Source organism: Alligator mississippiensis, chromosome 2, assembly GCF_030867095.1.
Source record: "Alligator mississippiensis isolate rAllMis1 chromosome 2, rAllMis1, whole genome shotgun sequence".
NCBI lineage: Eukaryota > Metazoa > Chordata > Crocodylia > Alligatoridae > Alligator > Alligator mississippiensis.
In genome coordinates, this window is record NC_081825.1 from 242,952,400 (window position 1) to 242,959,610 (window position 7,211).

Genomic DNA, 7,211 nt, shown 5'->3' on the forward strand with positions numbered 1-7,211 from the left:
CATGAATTTAGTTTTTCAAGGCTACATGACACATTTAAAATTGTAATTTTACTTACAGACAAATTCTAGCAGTAAGTGCACAAAGATGCTGTTCAGCCCTAGGAGGATCTAGTCCTCTGCATTATTTTGGTAAATAGAGGGTTTGCATTTTTAAAAGGGATTTATAATGCTCCTAACATTAGGTTTAAGAATATAAACTAAAAAGGGCCACATTTCCTTGTGGTGTTTCCTTCCTATGACCTCAGAAAACGTATTCTGTCTTATAAAGAGAATTTATTAATTTCAGTGAGGAAGATACAAGACTGATAGTGACAAAGTATATTTAAGTGATGCTATGAGAAACAGATGTAAATTGTCTAATGAAAAATGCTGAAAACTCACTCAAAACACTTTAAATCTTTGACTATAAAATCCAGGTTTTGTTATGACATAAAGCATTTAGAATATTTTTAAAATAATGACTAAAAACAGATAAAATATATACTGTTTTTGAAATGATGTTTTGTCTTACTCTTATCTTGTACTCTGTCTGTTTCTTCATATCCATTTTTGTATTCATCTGTTGTCTCTTGCTTTAGATTGCATGATCCTCTGGGAAGGAATATTACTAAGTTCTGTTTAGTGCCCAGGAGGGCAGAACCATAGTCTGATAGGAGAGACCCTGGGTAACATGGTATTATAATGTTATAATATTATTATAAAACAAGTATGCACACATTATAATCATGTTTTAATTAAGAAGGTAAATGTACAGTTAGGCAATTTAATGGTAATATTTTCCTTTACCATGGCTTTATTAAATCTGTGTCCCATAGTTGTGTGTACATACAACATATAGACTTTAATGTGAGACAGCAGGCATAAACAATGAACAGAAGAACAAAATAAAAATGGAAGTATGCAAACCAATATGATAAATGAAAGCCACAAGGTGTTCTTCTTAGTCCATTTTTAGTTAATATGGTTCCTTGAGAACATATTTTTACTAAATGTAGCCTAATTGTGAGAACTGGGATATGTCTATACAAGATATGTTAATGCACCTTAGGCTAATTTATTGTGCAGTATAGGCACATGTCTAAACATGCAGGCCCTTACTGCATAGTGAAAATGGCTAATTGTGACTAAATTTGATACCTGCATATGCAATTTGATACCAAATACAGGTATCAAATTTAGTTGTGATTAATTAAAGCACAGTAATGCATGTGTAGATGCAAACTGGCACTAAATTTAATAATGCCAGGTCTGCCCTGCCACTGGGAGCCTCTCCTGGCCTAGGGCTGGGCTGCCTCTGTGGCACGCCCTAGCTTTAGGGTATAAAAGTCTGCAGCCATTTTATGCCCCATGGCACACTGCACAGGAGCCTGGGTGAGCCTATTCACTCCCCAGGAGCACTGTAGGCCCTGTGTGCCCCCCTGGACAGGACACAGGTTTCCTCTGCTTGTCCTGTCACCTATCCAGAGCTGCTGCTTGGCCACAGATGGGTGTTACAAAGGGCTGTAGCCTGCTGCACCCCCTTCCAGCCCTGATATCCCCCCACAGCTGCTGCCTGGATGTCTCTGGCAGCAGGGCCAGCACCTGCTCCCTGCTGCTGCTCACCCCCAGCAGTCTGTCCTGTGCTTGCAGGTGCTGTGCTGCATGGCTCCCATTCCTGTGCTGTTCTCTTGTGCTGGGTACTGTTGGGTGCTGTCCAGGGCTGGCAACAGTGAGACAACTGCATGGTGGCCCAGAGAGTTGACATGGGTTACTGTCATCCTCCTCCTCCCCATCAAGGTCTGGCCCTGCTTATGTGTCCATGCCTGTGCCATCCACCTGGGCCCCCAACTGGATCCAGGAGGAGGTAGGTGACCTTGTGACACTCTGGGGTGATGCAGAGGTGCTGAGGCAGTTTAAGCAGGATGGGTGCTCAAACTCCCACATTTGAGGCCCTGTTGCAGGAGTGCAGGCACTCCCAGTTAGTGTAGCAGTGCTGCATAAATGTCAAGGCCTTGTGAGCACCGTGGGTGACCAACCACAGTTGTAAGTCTGGTCGAACCCTCAAGACCATGCCCCTTATGTGGCAGCTGACCAGGATTCTGGCACTCTGGGACCCACACTGCAACCCTGCAGTGGTCACCAGCAGGGGTGGCCTGCCCAAGCTCCTGCCCTGCCCTGCCCTGCCCCCTCCAGTGACACATCACTGGAGGAGGGACCCTCAGGTGCTCAGTGCCCTGCTCTGCCCTGCCCTGCCCACTTCCCCAGCTGCTGTATGTACTAGCAGCTTGGGGAGCCCTGGCCAGAGGCTGCCTTACCAGCTTTGCAGCCCAAGACCCCACCACGAGGAGTGGCTGGCCATGACACCACCAAACACCAGCAGCACCAGCTCCTTCCCAGGGTGGCCCTGGTGGGGTGCTGGCCACCATGCACTGTGGGCTGTGGACACCAGGCACAGCTGGATGCTGTCACTGATGGGGAGGCCTGTGCTGAGCTGCTAGCCTCACCAGCCCCAGACACATGGTAAGTTCTGCACTGAGGGAAGGCCCACCTAGCCCGAGTCCCCCCGCCCTCCTGCCCCTCACTGCTGCCCCTGCCCTTGCCCCCCCTCCCCACCCAGCCTGCCCACACTCCCCTGGCCTGTGTCTGTGGAGTTGGGCAGGCAAGGGCATCTCATGCCGAGGAAGACATCAATACCGGCAGTTTTCCTCCTTAGCAGTGGGCAGCAGGGATGTATAGCACCGCTACAGGTAGCCCTCCAGGTGGTGGCAGAGATTGTGGGACAGCTCCCCCCCAAGCTGTCTTAGCTCCAGGTCCCAAACCAGAAGTGCAGGTATGCCCGGGGCACCAGGCAGATCAGCAGCAGCAGGGTGTAGTGGCTCGGGCATCCCTCAGCCAGCAGAAACAGGTCACCATGCACTGCACGGGCACACACAGCAGGGGCATGCTTGGGGCTCAGAGGTGGTGCACTAGGGAGCTGGCCCTGGGGCACCTCACCTCCCCAGAGAGGCCCCAGCAGGGAGGGTGGGGGCATGGCCCCCAAGCCTGGGCACCATGGGCTGGGAAGCAACACAGCAGAGTGGTTGGCTTGCAAGGGGTGTGAGAGGGAGCTGGGTCCGTAACCGCAGCAGCAGGTGCTGCCAGGAGCCTGGTCTGTCCTGCCTTGGGAAGGGGGCAGGGGAGGCAGGCTGCCCGCAACCAGCATCCAGTGTCCTGCCAGCTCCAGGGGAGAGCACGGGGATGGGGGGCTTGGCTGGCAGCCACCTGGGCCTACATGGCCCAACTTATCATGGTACCTGGGCACCCGTGCACAGCCAACCCCCAATCTGTGGCTCGGCAGCACACAGCCCTGGGTACAGACCATCTTATTTCTCAAATGTTGCAAACTCTCACAAAAGGCTTCTGTCTCTTGCCTCTGCAGAGCCAACATCTGGATGCAGGGGAGAGCCCACTGGCCTCAGTGGGTGTGCCACCTCCAGGTTGCTACCACCCAGCATTGGAGTCCATCGCATGCACCAGCTGCAACAACGGCACATGCAAAACAGGACCCTCCTGTTCCAGCACCTGGTGGCGCTGGCCAGGGCAGCCAGGAGGATCAGGGGACCTTATTCCTGGCTGCCAGGGCCAGGGGCTGAGGCAGCCATAGCTGAGGACTGCAGATGTATGAATGCTTTTATGAATAAAAGTGCTTAGTGTAATTTTCCCTGATTTGTGGAGTCCTATTGTTATAGTTGAACATTTTTCCTGCTGCCAGGCATTCCTGAAAAATGTCTGCTAATCATGCAAATTATTTGAATTTTACCTCAAATATTTGTCATTTGAAAATTCCTGCCAAGGATGCATTTAGACTATTTCAGTCATCCATCCAGACAACAGAAATAATATCACGTGATTTAGGTGACCAACTACAAAAATGACTATTGAGCCATCATTGTGAATAGTGACAGGCTGACAATTCTTCTACCAGAGTACCTAACAAATGATTCCAAATGTCAAGTTCATCTGAAGAAACTGGGAGAAATGCATAAATGATTTCTAACTGAGAAAGGGACTAACTCCATAGTGAATATTGATGCCTGCTTTTTTCTGACATCAGTGTCAGTCATCCCTGCTTAGTAGTCAGTGATTAGTAGCAGATGTCTGAGGCATTGCAGGTCAGCTTTCCAGTAGAGGAGAAATCAGTGATGTGGACTTTTGTGTATACCAAGTAGTTTACCTGCTTACATCAGTCTGAAAATGAGGAGGTCAGGCAGCATGCAGAGAAATCTTTTCTTCCAGGAATTTCAGCCCAAAACCAATACCTGGCTTCCAGGGAGCAGCACCACCTCAAAAATGAAGTCTAATCAAAGTCCAAGGCAGAGGGCAAACTCTCCTGCTGCTTGCATAAAATCCTCTTTCTTGAAGCTCTGTCTACACAAAATTCTTGCAAAAACCCCAAACAAACAATGCAGCCTATCTTCCCAAGAACCAAAATATGTTTGTGAACTGAGAAAAAGAATTTGAAAGATGATGCATAACAGTAACACCTGGTTATCCAAGGTTTTCATGAGAGAGCCACCACAGATGTTTTTCTAGAGGAAATCCTGTCCTGTCCTTGTGATGATACAATCCTGACTCAGTAAAGTTGCAGTCATTAAATACTTTTCTCCATGTTCCTGTCTAGTAAAGGTGAATGTGTAACAGGGAGAATCAATGGATATAGACAGAATGTTAAACCAACGTGCTAATACTGTGCCTCCACCTGTTTCCAAAATCAACAAAGGGTTAGTATCTTTGGGACGAATGGCCTGTTCCTCTTCTGAAATGGCTTCCAGGCCTTTCTCTACATTTCCATTTCTGGAACAATTCTGCCAAAGCATGACGTTAGGCCAGCCGTGAGGCTATATAATGAATGTTATTTTGTGACAGGCCTTTTTGTCATGTTAGACATGAAAACAGGCCTGGAAGAAGAACATTTAGGAGAAATTGTAAACAAATGAAAACAAGCTGTCTTTACTCAGTGATCTGGAATGCTTTGTCACTATATTTATCTCATTAAATTGGGTCATCCTGTATCATACATGAAACCGATTCTCACACAGTGTCTCTCTACATTGTGAGCCTGTGGAATTTGGAGAGCTTACCTTCTGTAAAGAAAGTCTTTCTCCCCATCCCCCACAGTTCATTCTATGTGAAAATTTACAATGGGTAACATGCTGATGGGAAGATCTTCCAGTGGGTACTCAGGGGTGAATAATGAAAAGTTCCTGCAGGGGGCAGTTCCAATAATGAAATCCATAGAGCGGAAATCCTTGTTAGTAACAAAAAAAAATCCCTCAAAGATTCTTACACCCACACAGTGTAAACCGTTTCAGAGTTACTGATTCATAGGTCCTCAGAAGAATGGTTATTTTACCACTATCATTAACACTATAGTTTTATCCCTACTCTTTTCATTGCTTCATTTCAATAGCCTCGTTATATTTTATTTTTATGCTTTATTTCTCACCAGCTGTGGGCATTTAATACTATGATGCTGTATACTAGGTTCAAATTGCTCCAAGTGGTATATTTATTTTTCATTGTGTGCCTGGAGCTATAGATCGATGTAATGCATTGTCTGCTTCTAAAAAGAGATTCAGTGATAACTCTTTGCCAAGCTCTTTATGTTTAAAGTAGACATTTTTACAGACCAAGACCAAATATACTACTCTCTGATCTGACATAGCCTTCTGATGCCAATAGAAGTCCTGAACACTCAGAACAAAACTCACATGAAAATCTTTGCATTCAGTTTCACAAAACTGAAAATTGGGCCTAGAATAATGAAAATGTTTTCTTGCTATCTTTGGCATGTGCCTGAGATGAATTTCAAGTCAGCCCAGATGTATTTTGAGTGAACATAGGCATATTTCTGATTTTGCATACAGTAATTTTCCTCCCAAACTGTACAAGATGTAAGTTTTCTGTTTATTTTCCAGTAAACATGAATGCAAAATTCAGAGGTTAAAACCTGTGAAAAGTGAAATAGAAAGTATAAAATTTTGATTCAGGCTGCAAACTGATACCACCAAGTTTTGCACAATTTTATTTTTTCCACCCTTTTCCCTCTTTTTTTTTGAATATGAACTGCAAGCAGCATGCCTAGAGAACACATACACTCACGCATATTGTGTCTTTGGAATAGGGAGGAGATAAAACATCGATAAAATACCCTGGAGTTAAAAAAAAGAAAGTGAAATTGTTCCATATACATTGGGCATACTTCAAAGCTCATTCCAGTTACAGTTACAGTGACATACCCTGATAATCAGGGTATTCCACATTTATATATAAGCAAGGTCTCTAAAAACTACAGTATTTTTACAATTAAATCATCATCTTTTTAAGTCCACTGAATCTCCATATTAAGCCAAATATACAATATGCTTAACTCTTAATATCATTGTGAGTTGAGTTATCTGGAAACTCCCACAGTAAGTTGTGTTCTGGTATTTATTCCTCCAGGATGGAATATGAAAGATGACAGGGACTACACACTTGTCAACAGGGCATGGTTCTGTATATAATGGGCATGCCTACATGTTCATTAATGCACCGTAGTTACGGTGCATTAAGTTTAGTACTTGGTTAACCACGTACTAAATCAATGTGCAGTAATTTGTGCTACTGCACAGTAGTGCCAGCTCACAGGTTTTTAGTGATGCTTACTGTGCAGTAGCCTAATACTACTGCGCAATTGCATATTAGCGCGGTTTTTGCGTGGCACAGTGTTATTAGGCTACTGCACTGTTAGTGTCTCATGTATATGTGCCCACCAGATCTGAAACTGAAGGCATTTTAATCCAGCAATCAAAAGCATAGCAAGATTCATTGGCTGGAAACTGACGTCTATAAAGTTCATATTGGAAATGAGATAATGACTTTTAATTGTGAAGGTAGTCAGTCATTGGCACTGATTATCCAAGGAATTGCTCAGCACTATATCACTTGGAGTCCTTAAATTAAGCCTAACTGCCATTCTAAAACACAGACTCCACTGTAAATTGTTGGATTTGATGTAGGAATCACTGGGTGAAACATCATGGCCTATCTTATGCAGGAGGTCAGAACTGATGACCATAATGGCTCTATGGCTTTGCAATGAAATCTATGATAATATAAATATAAATACTCAGTCCAGTATATAACAATTTCTTCAGGCCTTGGGCTCAACACTTTAAATTTTCTGTTCCCTTTTGAATTCCTAAGGTCAT

General features: G+C 44.6%; 1 long non-coding RNA gene across 1 annotated transcript; it reads left to right on the forward strand.

Moving 5' to 3' along the window:
- Positions 1-561: 561 nt before the first annotated feature.
- Positions 562-3,684, forward strand: LOC132248788 (uncharacterized). The gene is made up of 2 exons (XR_009460198.1): positions 562-1,843; positions 3,398-3,684. It is a non-coding gene; the product is annotated as an uncharacterized LOC132248788 (long non-coding RNA).
- Positions 3,685-7,211: the final 3,527 nt, after the last annotated feature.